The following is a 21,134-nucleotide window of genomic DNA, read 5'->3' as shown; positions in this document are numbered from 1 at the left end:
ATCTCCAAGCAGGTGGTGAGGTGATTTGTTTCGTCAGTGATAGCCATGAACATATGTTTTTTTTTTAATCAGTTGACAACAACTGTTTGGGGGAAATGATAGCCTCGACTCAAGAACGGCTGGGTGGATTGGTTTCATACTTGATGTGTTGGTGGGGTGTGATGATAGCTGGAAGTGATATTATATTTTGGGCCTCGTATCTGTCGATATAATCGATGTAATAATATAAGAAATCACCCCTATATCTGCGATATATTGGAACAGTCATCGTGGTTTCCCTCTTTGTTAATCACCTTATCTCCAAGCAGATGGTGAGGTGATTTGTTTCGCCAGTGATAGCCATGAACATATTTTTTTTTATCAGTTGACAACAACTGTTTGGGGGAAATGATAGCCTCGACTCAAGAAAGGCAGGGTGGATTGGTTTCATACTTAGAGTGTTGGTGGAGTGTGATGATAGCTGGAAGTGATTAGATTTTGGGCCTCGTATCTGTCGATATAATTGATGTAATAATATAAGAAATCACCCCTACATCTGCGATATACAGTTGACATCGTAGAGCATTTATTTGCAAGTTGCCAGTACCATCATAACGTGATAATGTAAACATCATAAAGATTCCCCACACCTGTTGCATGTTACCATGGTGCCCATGTGATAACTATCCACACAACTAGTAGAAATAACACGAATACCATTACATACAAGTCATCATCAACAAACATAAAATCGACAAAAACACTGAATATTTCATGGAGGTATGAGGTCGCCGAACTCTAGTTTAATAATATCATCAATAGCCAACTAGTTTTAACCTTTCCTTTGTAATTAGATATTTAGTATGTGGAAAGTGTCCTTGGAGTTTTGGAGCGTAGCAAATTGGAAGTTATCTCGAATGGGCTTCTAGAACTGACAAAACTTGACTGGTGTCCTCTTGAAATAAATTTAAGTTACGTTTTGTTAATCGGATTCAGATATGCAAGTAAATTGTGAACCTGCAATCGAGCGGGAGAAGTAAACGAAAGGAAGGATCACGGTCCACCCTGCTGTTTATCACTGTGCTTTTTGCTTGTCTACTCGGATATCTGCTAATTGAAAAAGTCTGTTGGATATGCTAACAGTAACTTTGATGCATTCCACTCATATGGGTTTGTAAATATATATTTTATTGCATGTTGATGACTAAAACCTCGATATCAAACTTGTTAGTGGGTAGATCAAGTGTACCTATTGTTTTTCAACATATTTATGCCATACTCCAAGAGAAGATTGCTGATTACGGCTTCCGTCCGTAAAAGCTGAGCCAGAACTCTCGTCAGGAGATGGTACAAATTTCTTGTTCTAAAAATTGTGAACAGGTTCTCCATAAATGTTTCATTTAGAATGAAATATGAACATATTCTTTTGTAGTTCTTGTGTTGAACACATTTTAGTAACGTTACATGATAGAATTTGCATTGTTATTTGCAGACGTAGCTATGTCAGTGGTATATAATATGAGAATTTCTCTGGTCAATTTATAGCCACTGTACGTAACTGGTTGTAGTCTCATACCCGCACATTCAAAGCAGACAATTTTGTGTAGGCCCAGACACCGTTACAGCGTACAATTCCCAACCTCGCCGTTGTGAAAGATCTGGGACTGGAGAGGGGAGCAGGGTTGTCCGTGGTCGAGCTCGAACCCCAGTTTCCCCGCCGTCAAAGCCGGAGTTTTTGTGGGTGTCTCAAAGTGGGATGGTGGTGACGCCGAGACAGAAAACTGGCGTAATTAACAGCCAAACAAAGGGAAACGCCTTATTTGCGAGCAAAAAAAAAAGCTATTTAACTACATATCTCTAACGCAAAAATTGACTATTACAAGATTGCTACTGCTTTACTTATACATTCTTAGTTCTTATAAGTACATAGATTTTAATCAAATTTAGACTTTGCTTTTAACCCAGAGGACTGGTCTTGAGGATGTATTCGTGGATAATTGTTTCAGGAAAAGAACATCGTCCCATTAATTTTTGAATATATAGTATCACCAATGGAAAGGTAAAGACACTGTAACTTTGAGATGTATAAAACAGCAGCAAAAATAAAGGTTTAAAAAAGGAACTGAAAGGTTTTAAATTCAAAGAAATGAACAACTTCAACAAGCCAAAGCAGCGACATCTTTTTATCACCCCATGTACCAGTACATGTATAAGATACTGGTTAAAGTATCATATTATCCAGTTAAAATGGACAGTAGGTGCAGCGGTGAAAGCGTGGCCGAAATTAAAAAGCCAGTTGCTTATGAGGCAGAGTGCAAATCTCTCAGACTTATCAATCATAATCTTAGAGAAAACATTGCGTCTTTATCTCTCATAGAGTAGGTATTCAACGCCGATAGTAAAAAAAGGCAAATTGTACGAAGGTTTGTGAGACTACAATACATTAATATTGTTCCTAACTTGATATTATCACAGGTGACAGAACAAAAACTAGAATTTCTCATTAGCAGTTATGTAGCAAGGAAATATATTGTTAGAACCGAAATTGACGATTTTTACAAAACAAATAATGTCCGTTAACAACCAGTTGCAAACATAAGAAAATGGAATAATTTTCAAACTTTGTGAAATTGCTTTAGTCACGTATCTGTTTAAAAAATTCAACTGAATTTACTGTTATTTTCCACTTATTTCCATTATTTACCTCTGAAAATTGAAGACAAGAAGTGAAAAGAAAACAACTTTGCAGCCAATGGTGACCATGTTTGGTCTTGATCATGTCACGTAGGTCGCTTGTGATTATGACCCAAGACCTACCCTTTCTAGAAGTAACAGAATCCAAAATAATAAAGGAAAATCTATTTTATTCCTTTTTTTTCGACGTGATAATCAGAAAACGAAGTCTGAATTTCTTTGAAAATCAAGTCATTTTGGATTGGAATGCAATATTTGAAGAGACTCAAGTCCCAGGAATATTGACTTGTGGGGGCGATTGCCCTGTACAAAGTCTGAATTGTCCAGTCATCTCGTCTTGATTTCATCAGAGTGAAGAAGACTTGGGGGCGATCGCCCTGTCAGGACTTGGGGGCGATCGCCCTGTCAGTGCTTGGGGCGATCGCCCTGTGATCAGAACTTGGGGGGCGATTGCCCTGTCAGTGTTTGGGGGCGATCGCCCTGCCAGGGCTTGGGGGCGATCGCCCTGTCAGGATTTGGGGGCGATCGCCCTGTCAGTCCTTGCAGTACCTGGGGGCGATCGCCCTGACAGGACAATCGCCCGTGGTGGGCCAGTATGGGGCGACTGCCCCTACTAGGGAAAATAAAAGTACATGACAAGTAGATTTTGCACAAATATTTTGTCAACCTGTTCAATGGATCACAAAAGAACTACTCAATTGAATAAGACGTTACAGCGTAGTCATCAATCATACCTGTTTATGATACTTAGCTCCTTGAATTATGATGATCAATTTTGAACTACATCGATATCTTTCACAAGGTAGGCGTATTCCTTTCATACATACATGACAGGGTGTGTTGAAAAGCAGACAATACATATCTTACTCTTCTTGGCAATATCAAAGGATGATAATTTTCGTAGACGCTATCAGTAAATACGTGGTGCATTTATAAGCTGTGACTACTAAAAGCGGCTGGAAAAAGAAATAGGCCTAATAGACAGATATTATGTCGGAGGAGTTAGTCCGCTAAAGGTTTACAGTTTGCCGACCTGAGCAAAATGTACTCCTATAACGGACAAACCCCTCTTGCATGTTATCCGTCTATTTGGCCGATTTCTTAACTTTCCAGCCACCCCAGGAGTAAAGGATGATAAAAGGAAACGTTAAAACAGTTTGTGTTCGTCTAACACATGAAACTAATGATTACACTCAAAACTGCGTTCTACATAAAAGTAATGGACCGTTTCTATATTTCGTTAGCTGAATCACACTTGTATTTTTAAGTCGGGGCGAGGGCCGGCAAAGGTGTCATTACCTGTTCCCTCGCCCCTTACACTTCTGTGTTGAATCTTAACCCTCAAACCACCGTAGCTTTTTTGTGACGTAGATTACCGTATGGGGTCAAAACTGACCCCAAAACATTTCGTACAAATACAGTTTTTTGTGTGACTCTTTTTGTGATTTGTATATATGTTTAGTTTCATTAATCTATGTGGAACAGTCTGACATGATTAGGTGAGAATATTTCTAGCTTATTATCATAATTTATGCCAATGATCATGAGGACCACATTTTGCACCAATGCTATTCAGACCTGGAAGGAGGTTTTTGATGCCAACTTCAATGCCGTATAGCACCTGAATGGCTCATGCTAGGGCCACCAAACTTGGTTACTTTTTGGAAAATGCTGAAAGCAAAAATTTTCAATGAACAAAGTATGTCCATCATTTTTCATGTTGCCATGGCAACGAAATTCTGACAGACATATCTATTACTTATTATTATCATTAAGTTTTCTAATTTTGTATTAAACATTTAAATTTTAAGGTTTTCTTAGCAGATATCAGTTGTTTATCACATCTTATGAAATTCAACGTAAATTTCATAACTCAGTATTCATAATTTATGCTTATTTAATGACGTCATCAGGCAAAATCCAAGATGGCGGCCGAGATTACCTAAATGACGTCATAATGTCGCCATATAACATGATATTGGCACAAAATTTGTTACAATGATTTTGGCTTACATGTACATCCTTCTCTGAAAATTTCGTGATCCTACAATAAGTAGTTCAGGTGTGGGACGCAAAAGTTTGTTTAAAGAAATGCTGGGGTCAGTTTTGACCCCACTGGACCATACATAAACTTTCTGAGATAACTTAATCAATAATGAGCCAATCTCGTTAAAAACTTATAAGAAGTTATAGGACATATATACAAACAAACTCATGGGAGGAAATTTGTTTTCGACCAGAAATGCCATGATGGCACACATCGATATACGCCTGGGGTCAGTTTTGACCCCATACGGTGGTTTGAGGGTTAATAAACAAATAAACTTGTAAGTTGGATGTGGTTCAGTCGATCAGTGGTTAATCCTGGTTGCAGCCAGTGTCTTGTGAATCTACTTGTTATGTTCAAATTTCATGCCCTTCGGTACGCTCTCAATTCTGGCTACATCTTGCAGCTGCTTCTTCCATCAGCGCGAGCGAAACTAGACCATACTTGCTCACTACGTATACCTCTCCTAGTCCTTTCCATCCGTGGTATTCTCTGAGCAGCAACCTGTAGCCAATGAATGAATGAATGGATGAAGAATGACACTGCAACCCACACATAAAATAAATAGAAAGCCTAAGGTAAGGTGTGAAGCAGACACAGACACGTGTATGCATACATTGCATATTGTATAGTATGACATAAATACATACATAATATACATACAACAGTGGACTACTTATATGCCAGAAGGGCTCAAATTCACAGATTGACAGCTGAGGAAAGCAGTCACAAAAGCATATCCGACAAAAGGAATTAAGATATGGAGCAGGCAGGAGACATGTTCCTTAGAAACATTTGATCAAAACAGTCAAAAGAAACTGTTACTTCTCTTAATCCGGTCAGAAAGTAGAATAGGGATTTGCTACATAGATGCAGGAGTAAGTGATTTCATTTTTTCTCTGATGTACAGACGGTAAATATTTGTTCAGATACCCTATTTTCTTGACAATCTCTTGAGTAAACTGACATGTCTTAGACAACTAAGTGTTACCCGTAAACTGCAGGTTCAGAAAGATTGGAATCTGTCTTTACGGATATTAATTTATTATTAATGAAGGGATCAACAAAAGTAATGACTTGATTTTGTTTAAAGCAACGCACATTTCACGATGTAACAATGTAATAAAGACAATTCAAAACCTTGCATTGCTAGGCAGAGCCATATGCATGAAAAATATATTGTGCATTTGCACACTGTCAAACTATTACTACTATGTGATACTAGCAAAGGAACGGCACGATCGCAGGAAACATTGAACTAAAGAAACAATGGATATGAATAGTTAAGAGGCTATGACAGTTCATGGAATAGAAAATGGTCAAAGTCGCCTTCTATCTAGTCTATGCATAATTTTATTAACTGTGGTCTTGGTAAAGCAAGCGTGCCGCACGTCAAGTGAGAGGGGTCCTTAAGGGATGCAGAAGATGTCTCATAACGGACCTGGATAAGATTGTGGTGAGAACAAGTCCATAAAATCCGTGGCGCTTCTAACAATGTGTTTTCATAACAAGTCGCCATTTCTGTTAACTCCTAAGGTCCCATTACATCAGACAAAATCTGAAAAGAAAGAAGCGGTCTGAAACAGCCCTCCAATTGCTTATCAAACGACCTGCATGCAGAAAGTGCAAATGTTGACCGTTGACCACCGAGTGACCAATAGTAGGAAAGGAATAGTAATTGAACAGGACCTCTCAACATCAGCTCACCATAGCTCTCTTGGCACGTTAAGCTGAATAAGCCATTCTTTTTGAAAAAAAAAGTTAGGTTTGCCTTATTGGAATAATTTGTAGCAGATTGCGTAACATAGCTCAAAACCTTGCTCCTATAGTATGTAATGAAGGTAATGGCAACAATCTCGTCAAAAAGATAAAAGCTCAACACACAAATGAATAAAAAATATGTCATTGTTTTGGTTCTATACACTACACCTTAATGTACCCATATTACCAAATGATCGGAAAACGTTGAAGGCACATTAGGCGACAAAAGAACTATTTTGAATCCAAAATTAAAATCCATTCGACCTATTACTGCGATAGAGCTGTATTGCAATTAAAAACCAGTGACCGTAGGTAACATACTATCAGAACACAGTACGCGGGCCCTGGTTATCTCTCCGGGTGCCAATTACCTCTGGGTGCAAATAAAGACTGGGGCTTCTAACGTTCTCTGGCGCAAGGACTATAGATTAGCGCGAAAGGGCTATAGTTTAGAGCGAGGGACTGGTATCCAGGCTACCCTGTATCGGGCTTCCCGACGAAGACTGTACGAACTGGTCGCTTGTGTATAGCGACTCACAAATTGAAAACGGTCAGCAAAAGTATTTTATGAAACGAGAAGAAAAAGATAGCAGGCTAGATTTCGCGGGTATTCCCTCTGCATTTCACGAGAAATACATCGGTCTACTGCATACAAAACTCACATAGAGTTATACCAACACCATGTGAAGGTCCGTTAGGCTCCGACATGAAATCGAACATGGCCAAATAGGGGAACCGTACGGGTGGGAAAGCTTAACTTCTTTTACTATCCAAGCAGAGGTTAGGTTCCGGATGTTTTTTTTACGTTTCTATGGCTTAGGCATTTTCCCGGGCTTTCTGTTATATATCGCTTTCTTTCTTTATGCCTCGCGGCCTAGGCCGGGAGACATCAGAAAGCCCGATGAAAATGACAAAAAAAAACTAATCTCCAAGCAGATCCTACGGTGCCATAAGATAGTATCAAAGCTGGCCAGGGAGTATAGCCGGCTAAGGGAGTCAAACGGGCACCGGCACGGGAAGTTTGATACTATACATTACGCACCGTGGATCTGGTTGGAGATTTAAAAAAAAAAACGTCAAAAAGCAGCCGGAGTCTTATCTGTCTAACCTCTGCTTGGAGAGGAGACTTGTTTGTACTAGGCGATAGCTAAATCTTTCAATTTCTTTAATCTCAAAGCAGATCCTACGGTGCCATAAGATAGTATCAAAGCTGGCCAAGGAGTATAGCCGGTCAAGGGGAGTCAAACGGGCACCGGAAACCGAATGGATGCAGATCCTACGGTGGGTTTGATACTATATTACGCAACCGTGGATCTGCTTGGAGATTACAATTTCTTGGCAGGCGAGAAGATGACTCAGCCAGGCATCCTAGCCACGTGACCCGTGACTGGTACATACAGTACCAACGGGACGTCCCTCGAGCCCTGTGCTAAACCTGGTTGTATCGACACCAGACCAGGATTGAAAATCCAAGTAAATTGCCATGTGCTTGAATCGTGATTTATTTCAGAACTATGTAGCTTAAACGAAAACTATATCGTTAATGAAGAGTCGCCCTAACCAACTATTGTGCTAGATCTATTACTAGATTTTATCTGTGGTACCAAAACACTTCCAGATGCCCGCATATATAATATTTTATAGAGGTTCATCTGAAGTTAGATTACATAATTTACAAGTCAAGATTCCACAAGCAAATGGAATCATACCCCGCACTCTACAACTACAGTACAAGAAAACCCACAAAGACCAACAGCGACAATCAACTGATGGGAGACCGTCTATAAAACAAGAAGCTCCTACATGCCTTGTAAGACCTTGTAGAGATCTACGGCTACTCAACTGACGACAACCCCCCCCCTCCCGCCTATTAAACGATAACAGTATCGCCTCCCCAAAGAACAGGTCCCCAAGTGTTATAATATACTTCGAGTGGTACACTTCGAGTGGTACACTGTATCCTTTCAGCATGAAGTTCTACATACCAAAGAACATTGGGGAGCTATCCAGTCGGAAAGGCAGGCGTGTACCGCGGTCTGTTCAGTTGTTATTTTCCATAAACGAGGCGCCCGCTCTTCCACGTTGATCGATCATCTCACCATATTTGTTACAGCCACGTGAAAGTCTGTCCGTTCAAGGGAGGCCATCCTTTGTCCGTTGCCATGATGTAACTCACGAAGAGACTGCAGAATGTCACGAAATAAGTTTAACTCGAATCAACATAACTGTTTTGACTGTGAGAAAAGTAGTGGACCCCACACAGGACAAGCTTTATATCTGGACTGTTCCACTATCCCCCAGCTCGACACCCCGTCGATGACCCCGTTATGACCCCGGCCTGACTTACAAGATTTTATTCTTCAAGCAGATGTTGGGTAGAAGTGGTGGTCGGGATTTCGCAGGCCGCGGCTTCTATACTCCGACCCAATCCCCGCTTGGAGATTATTTGTGAAGCGTTTCCGACTAGTTTCTGTAGGTTTCTGTTTGCCCAGCATGTCTTTTTCCGAAGTACCGACGGATATTAAAAACAGTTTTAACTCTACTCTACGCTTCACATATAAAGTGAATTGGAGAAGGTGCTTTAATAGTTAGTGGCATAAACAGATTGAAATGTCGGAGGAGGATATAGCTATAGAAACTCTTTTTTTCTTAGCTGGACTTCGCGAACGAAGACCATTCTCTAGGGGGTTCGTCGGCCACATGCTCGCTGATGGCTAGTCAGTCCTATGCATGCGGGACAGACACACCCGTTCACAACGGTTGCAGGGGAATGCTTCGTTGGGGGCCTAGATCACGGCGGTGTGTCTGCAGCCTTTCTCCTCAAGAGCAGCTCTATAAAAACTACATTTATTGTCATAATGAGCTGACATCAAATGCTCAAAGCCTGTACGTGGATTTTATTTGCCGACACTTTATACATTTCGAAACGTTACCATCTGAACTGTACCTATTATTCGTGGTGGGTTTAACCCGTAGCGGTTAGAACCAAAAAAAAAAAAAAAACTTAAGTCCCTGAAATGTCTAGCGACTGTTTATTTCTTTCACTTCCGTCACTTATTGGGTTTGTGTCGGTCGTAGAAAGAATCCTATTATTAGTATTTATCAGAGGTAAGACTGTTACCCATTGTGACCTTCTTCTCTCACATACCTCAATTTCCGTCAGCCGGTCTTATCAACGCGATGGTTTTTCGCTTGCGTAACATAGTCTCCATGTTTGACTCAGGCCGGTTTTCTCGGGCCCTCTATTTTGTCATATTTTCTCTATGCCCATTAGCCATACTCTTCAACATGTAGGTTTCGGGTCTGTTTTCATTATGCCTACCACATTACCCCCCACACAGTCAGAGGTTCGACTCAGGCTTGTCTTCGGCCCCGGGCTTTCCCTTTGGTGGACAACACATTGAAATGTAAAAGAAAAAGCCGAAGCCGGACTTAGAGAGCTTTCATAGTAAGGAAGGAATTATTACCTCCATGAAAAAATGGAGGTATAGTTTTGAGTGTGTCTGTGTGTGTGTCTGTGTGTGTGTCTGTGAAATTTCCTTCATTCACTGGTTGCTTTTTTTCCGATGTGGCTAATACTGCATGGAAGCCAGACTGTTTTCATGGGCTGTGCAGGCTAAGCTTCTAAATCTTCCACCCACTATACTCTATACTCTCCAAGCAGAGGTTGAGTAGTCGGAAAATTACAACGACGCTCCTCTTACGTTAGAAGCGCCGGTGTAATTTTTCCGACTACAACTATATCTACGCGACTCAACCTCTGCTTGGAGAGTACTCTCTCTAGTTTTCCACACACATGTTTCCTAAATCTCTAATCCTTTTCTACATATGGTCTAATCGCCTACGCATATATTTCTCAGAACACGGTACATTAAACACGGTCTCACTATATTGTAATCCTGACTCATTTCCTCATTTTCTAAGGTATTAGATCTACTCTACTCGAAAAATTTACACCGGTGCTCTTGTAAGGCGCCGGTGTATTTTTTTCGATTACTACAATATCTGCGCGTTTCGACCTCTGCTTGGAGAGTATTAGATCTACAGGACAGCCCCAAATTGTAGAGGGATTCAGCATACCCCCTGGGTAGAAGTCATTAGTTCTCTTCAAGGGTCATTACTCACGGCTGTCATCCGGACGCATACTCCTGACCCCTCCTTCTCAGAAGAGATCAGGAAAGTGTGACCAATACTTTTCTACACTAAAGTTTTAATATATCTCAACGGTACACGGAATTCAGATAAATTACATTACAATACAGGGGCACCCTGTTACATCTTTATCGTTTATTTTATGTCCATGGCATCTGGAGTGTGGACATAAAACGGACATGAGATTAAAAATCACAACATTCTAACCTCTACAGGCTCCGTGGAGCTCGACACAATACGCCAAGGTAGTGAGGATAATGTTTGTACTGGCCGGCCGACTCCCCTAGCGTACTATTGACTCTATTTGTCCAATTTCTACAATAAGACCACAGATCGACGGAGCCTGGTAGAGGCTATCAGTTTTATCAATCTTCATACAACCTTTGGTTTCGAAAATAACGCCCCACACGAAAATTTCCAAGCCTGGCCTCAGTCCCCGTTGACCCCGAAGCTTGTTTGGATAAATAGATCAGGAACATAGATAACGGCGCTGGTGCGCTGGTCAGGCCAGTAAGTGAAGAGCCGAGAACATACCCGGCCACCCGGGATTGCCACTGATGGATTTCAGGAAAACCCGAAACAGATTGGAATTTCGTAGTCCGAAGCCGGACGATGATAAACCTCATTGATAATATAAAGCGATGTCTAGTGGTTGAGTTTCTACCGTTTAAAAGAATAGCGATGATTCCATATGCAAATTATGGTAGAAACGTTAAAATGTTGTCGTCAGGACTGCCTTTCTTTCTATCTTTTAAATAATAATAATAAGTCGAGTCAAACATGGAGTCAAATAGTCAAATATGTTACGCAAGCGAAAAACCATCGCGTTGATAAGACCGGCTGACGGAAATTGAGGTATGTGAGAGAAGAAGGTCACAATGGGTAACAGTCTTACCTCTGATTAATACTAATAATAGGATTCTTTCTACGACCGACACAAACCCAATAAGTGACGGAAGTGAAAGAAATAAACAGTCGCTAGACATTTCAGGGACTTAAGTTTTTTGTTTTTTGTTTAGTTCTAACCGCTGCGGGTTAAACCCACCACGAATAATAGGTACAGTTCAGATGGTAACGTTTCGAAATGTATAAAGTGTCGGCAAATGAAATCCACGTACAGGCTTTGAGCATTTGATGTCAGCTCATTATGACAATAAATGTAGTTTCTATAGAGCTGCTCTTGAGGAGAAAGGCTGCAGACACACCGCCGTGATCTAGGCCCCCAACGAAGCATTCCCCTGCAACCGTTGTGAACGGGTGTGTCTGTCCCGCATGCATAGGACTGACTAGCCATCAGCGAGCATGTGGCCGACGAACCCCCTAGAGAATGGTCTTCGTTCGCGAAGTCCAGCTAAGAAAAAAAGAGTTTCTATAGCTATATCCTCCTCCGACATTTCAATCTGTTTATGCCACTAACTATTAAAGCACCTTCTCCAATTCACTTTATATGTGAAGCGTAGAGTAGAGTTAAAACTGTTTTTAATCCGTGACGGTACTTCGGAAAAAGACATGCTGGGCAAACAGAAACCTACAGAAACTAGTCGGAAACGCTTCACAAATAATCTCCAAGCGGGGATTGGGTCGGAGTATAGAAGCCGCGGCCTGCGAAATCCCGACCACCACTTCTACCCAACATCTGCTTGAAGAATAAAATCTTGTAAGTCAGGCCGGGGTCATAACGGGGTCATCGACGGGGTGTCGAACTGGGGGATAGTGGAACAGTCCAGATATAAAGCTTGTCCTGTGTGGGGTCCACTACTTTTCTCACAGTCAAAACAGTTATGTTGATTCGAGTTAAACTTATTTCGTGACATTCTGCAGTCTCTTCGTGAGTTACATCATGGCAACGGACAAAGGATGGCCTCCCTTGAACGGACAGACTTTCACGTGGCTGTAACAAATATGGTGAGATGATCGATCAACGTGGAAGAGCGGGCGCCTCGTTTATGGAAAATAACAACTGAACAGACCGCGGTACACGCCTGCCTTTCCGACTGGATAGCTCCCCAATGTTCTTTGGTATGTAGAACTTCATTCTGAAATGATACAGTGTACCACTCGAAGTGTACCACTCGAAGTATATTTATAACACTTGGGGACATGTTCTTTGGGGAGGCGATACTGTTATTGTTTAATAGGCGGGAGGGGGGCTTGTCGAGTTGAGTAGCCGTAGATCTCTACAAGGTCTTACAAGGCATGTAGGAGCTTCTTGTTTTATAGACGGTCTCTCATCAGTTGATTGTCGCTGTTGGTCTTTGTGGGTTTTCTTGTACTGTAGTTGTAGAGTGCGGGGTATGATTCCATTTGCTTGTGGAATCTTGACTTGTAAATTATGTAATCTAACTTCAGATGAACCTCTATAAAATATTATATATGCGGGCATCTGGAAGTGTTTTGGTACCACAGATAAAATCTAGTAATAGATCTAGCACAATAGTTGGTTAGGGCGACTCTTCATTAACGATATAGTTTTCGTTTAAGCTACATAGTTCTGAAATAAATCACGATTCAAGCACATGGCAATTTACTTGGATTTTCAATCCTGGTCTGGTGTCGATACAACCAGGTTTAGCACAGGGCTCGAGGGACGTCCCGTTGGTACTGTATGTACCAGTCACGGGTCACGTGGCTAGGATGCCTGGCTGAGTCATCTTCTCGCCTGCCAAGAAATTGTAATCTCCAAGCAGATCCACGGTTGCGTAATATAGTATCAAACCCACCGTAGGATCTGCATCCATTCGGTTTCCGGTGCCCGTTTGACTCCCCTTGACCGGCTATACTCCTTGGCCAGCTTTGATACTATCTTATGGCACCGTAGGATCTGCTTTGAGATTAAAGAAATTGAAAGATTTAGCTATCGCCTAGTATAAACAAGTCTCCTCTCCAAGCAGAGGTTAGACAGATAAGACTCCGGCTGCTTTTTGACGTTTTTTTTTAAAATCTCCAACCAGATCCACGGTGCGTAATGTATAGTATCAAACTTCCCGTGCCGGTGCCCGTTTGACTCCCTTAGCCGGCTATACTCCCTGGCCAGCTTTGATACTATCTTATGGCACCGTAGGATCTGCTTGGAGATTAGTTTTTTTTTGTCATTTTCATCGGGCTTTCTGATGTCTCCCGGCCTAGGCCGCGAGGCATAAAGAAAGAAAGCGGTATATAATGGAAAGCCCGGGAAAATGCCTAAGCCATAGAAACGTAAAAAAACATCCGGAACCTAACCTCTGCTTGGATAGTAAAAGAAGTTAAGCTTTCCCACGCGTACAGTTCCCCTATTTGGCCATGTTCGATTTCATGTCGGAGCCTAACGGACCTTCACATGGTGTTGGTATAACTCTATGTGAGTTTTGTATGCAGTAGACCGATGTATTTCTCGTGAAATGCAGAGGGAATACCCGCGAAATCTAGCCTGCTATCTTTTTCTTCTCGTTTCATAAAATACTTTTGCTGACCGTTTTCAATTTGTGAGTCGCTATACACAAGCGACCAGTTCGTACAGTCTTCGTCGGGAAGCCCGATACAGGGTAGCCTGGATAGCAGTCCCTCGCTCTAAACTATAGCCCTTTCGCGCTAATCTATAGTCCTTGCGCCAGAGAACGTTAGAAGCCCCAGTCTCTATTTGCACCCAGAGGTAATTGGCACCCGGAGAGATAACCAGGGCACGCGTACTGTGTTCTGCGGCGGGGCTAATTGTTGCCGGCCCGAAGGGATTAGCGAGTATAGCACGGCGGTCTGGATACCCGGCTAGATACAGGGCATCTAGAAGTAAAACGAAGAGACATGAACTGTCATTTGCTCCCCGTTCTGTAAGATTGCTGTACGAAAGTGCTAGTTGATCGGTAAAGAATGTTGATTCTGTCATGTATATTTTTTTAATCCGATTGCTGTCTAATTTTAAATGTTGTAAATGCATTAATGTTTTAAAGTTGATTCTGTGACTGATGACGCATTTCATGTGTATATACATGCCAAGTCATCCAGGAATAAAGCTGAATCTGAATCTGGTTTACAAAAAAAAGGTTAGCTAGCTAACGTCCTGCAAAAGTCACGGTTTTTTTTAATGCCAAATGGTGAAAAAGACGAGAAAAAAAACGACCCAGAGGGTCTCCTTTGGAGGCTATCTAAGAAACCTTAATGTCCAATTCCAGATACATGTGTTTGGAAGTCGTGTGCCCGCCCGTACTTAGCAGCCCGCGTGGCACACCCCCCACCCCGCTGGGACCAATGCGCTACCGTCATGTGGAGTTCGGAGTCCAGCGGTGGTGTTGGCGGAACAAGCTGTCATTTTTACTCTGTGACCGTCGACTGAGTATTGTAGTCGGTCTATGTAATTAGTGTTCGAACCTATTTTTTATATAAAACATAGTGTCACACACCAGAAAACAACACAACCGACATAAATCATAATTACGTCGGAGAGTATGTTACCTACGGTCACTGGTTTTTAATTGCAATACAGCTCTATCGCAGTAATAGGTCGAATGGATTTTAATTTTGGATTCAAAATAGTTCTTTTGTCGCCTAATGTGCCTTCAACGTTTTCCGATCATTTGGTAATATGGGTACATTAAGGTGTAGTGTATAGAACCAAAACAATGACATATTTTTTATTCATTTGTGTGTTGAGCTTTTATCTTTTTGACGAGATTGTTGCCATTACCTTCATTACATACTATAGGAGCAAGGTTTTGAGCTATGTTACGCAATCTGCTACACATTATTCCAATAAGGCAAACCTAACTTTTTTTTTCAAAAAGAATGGCTTATTCAGCTTAACGTGCCAAGAGAGCTATGGTGAGCTGATGTTGAGAGGTCCTGTTCAATTACTATTCCTTTCCTACTATTGGTCACTCGGTGGTCAACGGTCAACATTTGCACTTTCTTCATGCAGGTCGTTTGATAAGCAATTGGAGGGCTGTTTCAGACCGCTTCTTTCTTTTCAGATTTTGTCTGATGTAATGGGACCTTAGGAGTTAACAGAAATGGCGACTTGTTATAAAAACACATTGTTAGAAGCGCCACGGATTTTATGGACTTACTGTATCCATGTTCTCACCACAATCTTATCCAGGTCCGTTATGAGACATCTTCTGATCCCTTAGAGTCAGCGAAAGTCGTCTGGAAAGCTGTCTAATGGGAGGAATGGGTAAGATCTTTACCAAGACCACAGTTAATAAAATTATGCATAGACTAGATAGAAGGCGACTTTGAACATTCTCTATTCCATGAACTGTCATAGCCTCTTAACTATTCATATCCATTGTTTCTTTAGTTCATTGTTTCCTGCGATCGTGCCGTTCCTTTGCTAGTATCATATAATAGTAATAGTTTGACAGTGTGCAAATGCACAATATATTTTTCATGCATATGGCTCTGCCTAGCAATGCAAGGTTTTGAATTGTCTTTATTACATTGTTACAGCGAGAAATGTGCGTTGCTTTAAACAAAATCATGTCATTACTTTTGTTGATCCCTTCATTAATAATAAATTAATATCCGTAAAGACAGATTCCAATCTTTCTGAACCTGCAGTTTACGGGTAACACTTAGTTGTCTAAGACATGTCAGTTTACTCAAGAGATTGTCAAGAAAATAGGGTATCTGAACAAATATTTACCGTCTGTACATCAGAGAAAAAATTAAATCACTTACTCCTGCATCTATGTAGCAAATCCCTATTCTACTTTCTGACCGGATTAAGAGAAGTAACAGTTTCTTTTGACTGTTTTGATCAAATGTTTCTAAGGAACATGTCTCCTGCCTGCTCCATATCTTAATTCCGTTTGTCGGATATGCTTTTGTGACTGCTTTCCTCAGCTGTCAATCTGTGAATTTGAGCCCTTCTGACATATAAGTAGTCCACTGTTGTATGTATATTATGTATGTATTTATGTCATACTGTACAATATGCAATGTATGCATACACGTGTCTGTGTCTGCTTCACACCTTACCTTAGGCTTTCTATTTATTTTATGTGTGGGTTGCAGTGTCATTCTTCATCCATTCATTCATTCATTGGCTACAGGTTGCTGCTCAGAGAATACCACGGATGGAAAGGACTAGGAGAGGTATACGTAGTGAGCAAGTATGGTCTAGTTTCGCTCGCGCTGATGGAAGAAGCAGCTGCAAGATGTAGCCAGAATTGAGAGCGTACCGAAGGGCATGAAATTTGAACATAAAAAGTAGATTCACAAGACACTGGCTGCAACCAGGATTAACCACTGATCGACTGAACCATATCCAACTTACAAGTTTATTTGTTTATTAAGATTCAACACAGAAGTGTAAGGGGCGAGGGAACAGGTAATGACACCTTTGCCGGCCCTCGCCCCGACTTAAAAATACAAGTGTGATTCAGCTAACGAAATATAGAAACGGTCCATTACTTTTATGTAGAACGCAGTTTGAGTGTAATCATTAGTTTCATGTGTTAGACGAACACAAACTGTTTTAACGTTTCCTTTTATCATCCTTTACTCCTGGGGTGGCTGGAAAGTTAAGAAATCGGCCAAATAGACGGATAACATGCAAGAGGGGTTTGTCCGTTATAGGAGTACATTTTGCTCAGGTCGGCAAACTGTAAACCTTTAGCGGACTAACTCCTCCGACATAATATCTGTCTATTAGGCCTATTTCTCTTTCCAGCCGCTTTTAGTAGTCACAGCTTATAAACGCACCACGTATTTACTGATAGCGTCTACGAAAATTATCATCCTTTGATATTGCCAAGAAGAGTAAGATATGTATTGTCTGCTTTTCAACACACCTTGTCATGTATGTATGAAAGGAATACGCCTACCTTGTGAAAGATATCGATGTAGTTCAAAATTGATCATCATAATTCAAGGAGCTAAGTATCATAAACAGGTATGATTGATGACTACGCTGTAACGTCTTATTCAATTGAGTAGTTCTTTTGTGATCCATTGAACAGGTTGACAAAATATTTGTGCAAAATCTACTTGTCATGTACTTTTATTTTCCCTAGTAGGGGCAGTCGCCCCATACTGGCCCACCACGGGCGATTGTCCTGTCAGGGCGATCGCCCCCAGGTACTGCAAGGACTGACAGGGCGATCGCCCCCAAATCCTGACAGGGCGATCGCCCCCAAGCCCTGGCAGGGCGATCGCCCCCAAACACTGACAGGGCAATCGCCCCCCAAGTTCTGATCACAGGGCGATCGCCCCAAGCACTGACAGGGCGATCGCCCCCAAGTCCTGACAGGGCGATCGCCCCCAAGTCTTCTTCACTCTGATGAAATCAAGACGAGATGACTGGACAATTCAGACTTTGTACAGGGCAATCGCCCCCACAAGTCAATATTCCTGGGACTTGAGTCTCTTCAAATATTGCATTCCAATCCAAAATGACTTGATTTTCAAAGAAATTCAGACTTCGTTTTCTGATTATCACGTCGAAAAAAAAGGAATAAAATAGATTTTCCTTTATTATTTTGGATTCTGTTAAGTATTTATTAGGTTTGTGGGAGGATGGTCTTTGTTAACTTTTCCGTATCAATAGTGTATGAGAAAATAAATACCCTGCCATGATGATGATGATGAGAGTATGAACACCCTTTTTTTTTTACAGTTGTCTTTGCTATATGCAATTTATCTGACATGTGAGCATTAGTGTATTCATATTTAGAGGTTTAGGTCTAAAAATACTACAAGCCGGTAAAAAAATTATGTTGCTGTCTTTGTGAAACAACATCTTCTCAGCGGAAGTCTGAAAAGCAATACAGAGCAGGCAGGACAGAAGAATACCCATCAAACCACACACATGTGAGAGATTGCCCTTGGGTGGTAAATAGACAAGCGCTACCTACAGACATGTGGTATAGTATATTCAGCAATTATTTCAGGACAAAAAGCAATATATGACAACGTGTAACGACAGAAATGTCTATACTACACTAGGTTAACGCCTTCCATCTCGAACAATAATATCAGGTTGCAAGCCAAACCACGCAGGGATTCTGTCATCCCACGTAGGCTTTCGTTATCAGCTAAAAAATCTAATCTGTCACTGGGGCTCCCTATTAAAGTTAAATTTAAATATAAATAATTATAATTGTGCGCAATCTGCTTTTGTACAGCTGAAAATGCTAACAGGCTTTAAATTATTAAGCGTGAAATGTGTGTAAGATCTCTTATAACCAATCAGCATGTTAGGTTTGAGTGATTGACAGATATTTTCCCGCCATTATCATTATAAATCATTGGGACGCTTCGCTAGAGTGCATGTTATTCAGGAACACCAGGCCCTTATCAGCTAGTCGTTCAAAAGAATTGTTTGTCGTTGTTCTCTTCTTTTATTTTATTTTTTTGTTTTCTGTTTATTATTATGTAAACTTCAAATGATGACGATGTTAGCTGAAGTATTTGGCCGTAAGGATCACTTTCTAGAAATTGCCAACAGACTTCGCCCGTCTTCATAAGCCCCGCCTTGACGGGTTGGCTGTTTTCTATTTGTTGATCATAAACAACCGGTGCGGATATTTTTCTCAGGAAAATAAGTGTATAAAACCTTACCTGTGTCATTGCATTACAATATTACAATTGTTATGACTGAAGCTTATAAACGACTACATAATATATTGTCAAATAGTTACACTGTAGTAGATATATAAAACAATTACCCCTGCTGTTAAAAGTGTTTTGCTGATATAGAATATGTTCTTTTATTTCATTTTTAGTCGATAAGGTATTCATTAACAGGTAAGATACCTGTGTTGCTAAATCCCCGTTTGATTACGACCCTCGTCAAGGCATGTTCACACACAGTGCTGTAGATTTTCGGAAACGATGATTTTGACGTGAAAAATTTTGGGCGAGCAACGCAAACACTTTGGGCTACATAAGCGAACTTTGTCTTTAGAGCCGAAAATACCCCCCCTCCATCCTTCGGGTTAAGGAAAAGACATGACTGAAGTGGCATGCCCAGCAGAGCGAACTCAATTGCCTCTGTGGTGAGATGTGTTGAGTGTTGATCTTGAAGGATGACTGGTCTTTTCTGAGAAGCGTACCTGTTGAAACACTTCTTCAACCAATTGAGATAGATGTTGCTCTCGATGTACCCTGATTCGTTGGTGGCATACAGGGCATTCGTTGGGGCCTCACCCCCATTTTCAGAACAAGGTATCCGCGCTTCAGGTAACCTTCCTTCAAGGTCACCAACAGACTCTCGATCAGTCGTGTGGCACTAGACGAGTAATGAAACGTCTGCAGTGTGAGGTGAGATGCTGTAAACCAAACTAAAGTTGAATACTCGAACAAAGTCTTCTTCCTCTCACAAACTTGTAATTCTTGGGTAGACGTTTTGGCGACTATCTGTCGTCTTTATCAGTACAGAATGGAACCAGTATTATCGGTGCGAACTAGACATAACAGTCAGTGCAAGCTAAACTTGACCTATTGTATTGTGATGTAATTACTTGACATGTTGAAAACTATTGAATATTTACTTGTCAATGACAAGTTGTATATTATTTAAAGCGTCAATGCCGAGTACATGCTATATTTGTATGCCGTTCTTATGAAATAGGGACTGTCAAATTATGAAAAGGCTTAAGCTATAAACAACGTTACATTTTGACCTAGTAATTGAAGGAACTTTCGTCTTCTATGTTCTAAGGTAAGCGGAAATAGATGCTTACCATCTACCACACTGAGTTGAAAGGTAGATGTCGAAATGACCCCTGTTCTTATATGGAGACATCCAGAGCTCATCATTTCATCTGAGTGTTTAATATGTTCGATCCAAAAAAATTGCAGTTCGGTAACTTTATTCTGTAACTGTTCAATGTCATGCTGCTGTTTCCTCTACAAATTCAAGTTCTGCTTAGAACAAATCTTCTCTTTGAATTAGAACTTATTCAACTCCGCCTTCTTGCGGCCTCAATCGTAAACAGCAATGCTGCAGCATGACTGCAAACCTTCCCTAATCTATTTGAAATATATAACACAATGATGAGCATGAAATCATAACAGCTGAGTGTTAGCAGGAAGAGTTTAACGATTATACTGTATTACTTATTAAGAATTTGTGGGGTAAAATGGGGATTGTTTAGCCAACATTTCAGCTCACTGTTGACAGAAAATGTCTTAAACTATGTTATAGGAGTATAGATGTTTGCTAAAATCATGGTATTTGACACTTCCTACAATGCAGATTTCTTGTATCTACATTTATGACATGTATAATTATACGTGTTAGTAGACTAGCTACAAAAGCTGATCTTAATTACCTTATTAGTACAAAATATCAACAAGTCAAAACAGCAAGGACAAATTTATTTTGTTTCATGAGAGACATGCGAACAACCTTCTGCAGCTGTCATGATCTGCTTTTTTTCTGCTGTTTCTGCTCAGTCACAAGATGTTGTAACTGCTGAGCAGCCAGTTCGACTTGTTGCTTGAGTTTCTCCTTCAGACAGAATGTAACTGTCTACTAAATGTAATCGTTACCCTTCTTACATAAAGTCTAGAGATGTACGCTTGG

Source organism: Branchiostoma floridae, chromosome 12 (assembly GCF_000003815.2).
Source record: "Branchiostoma floridae strain S238N-H82 chromosome 12, Bfl_VNyyK, whole genome shotgun sequence".
NCBI lineage: Eukaryota > Metazoa > Chordata > Leptocardii > Amphioxiformes > Branchiostomatidae > Branchiostoma > Branchiostoma floridae.
This window is presented reverse-complemented; position numbering follows the sequence as displayed.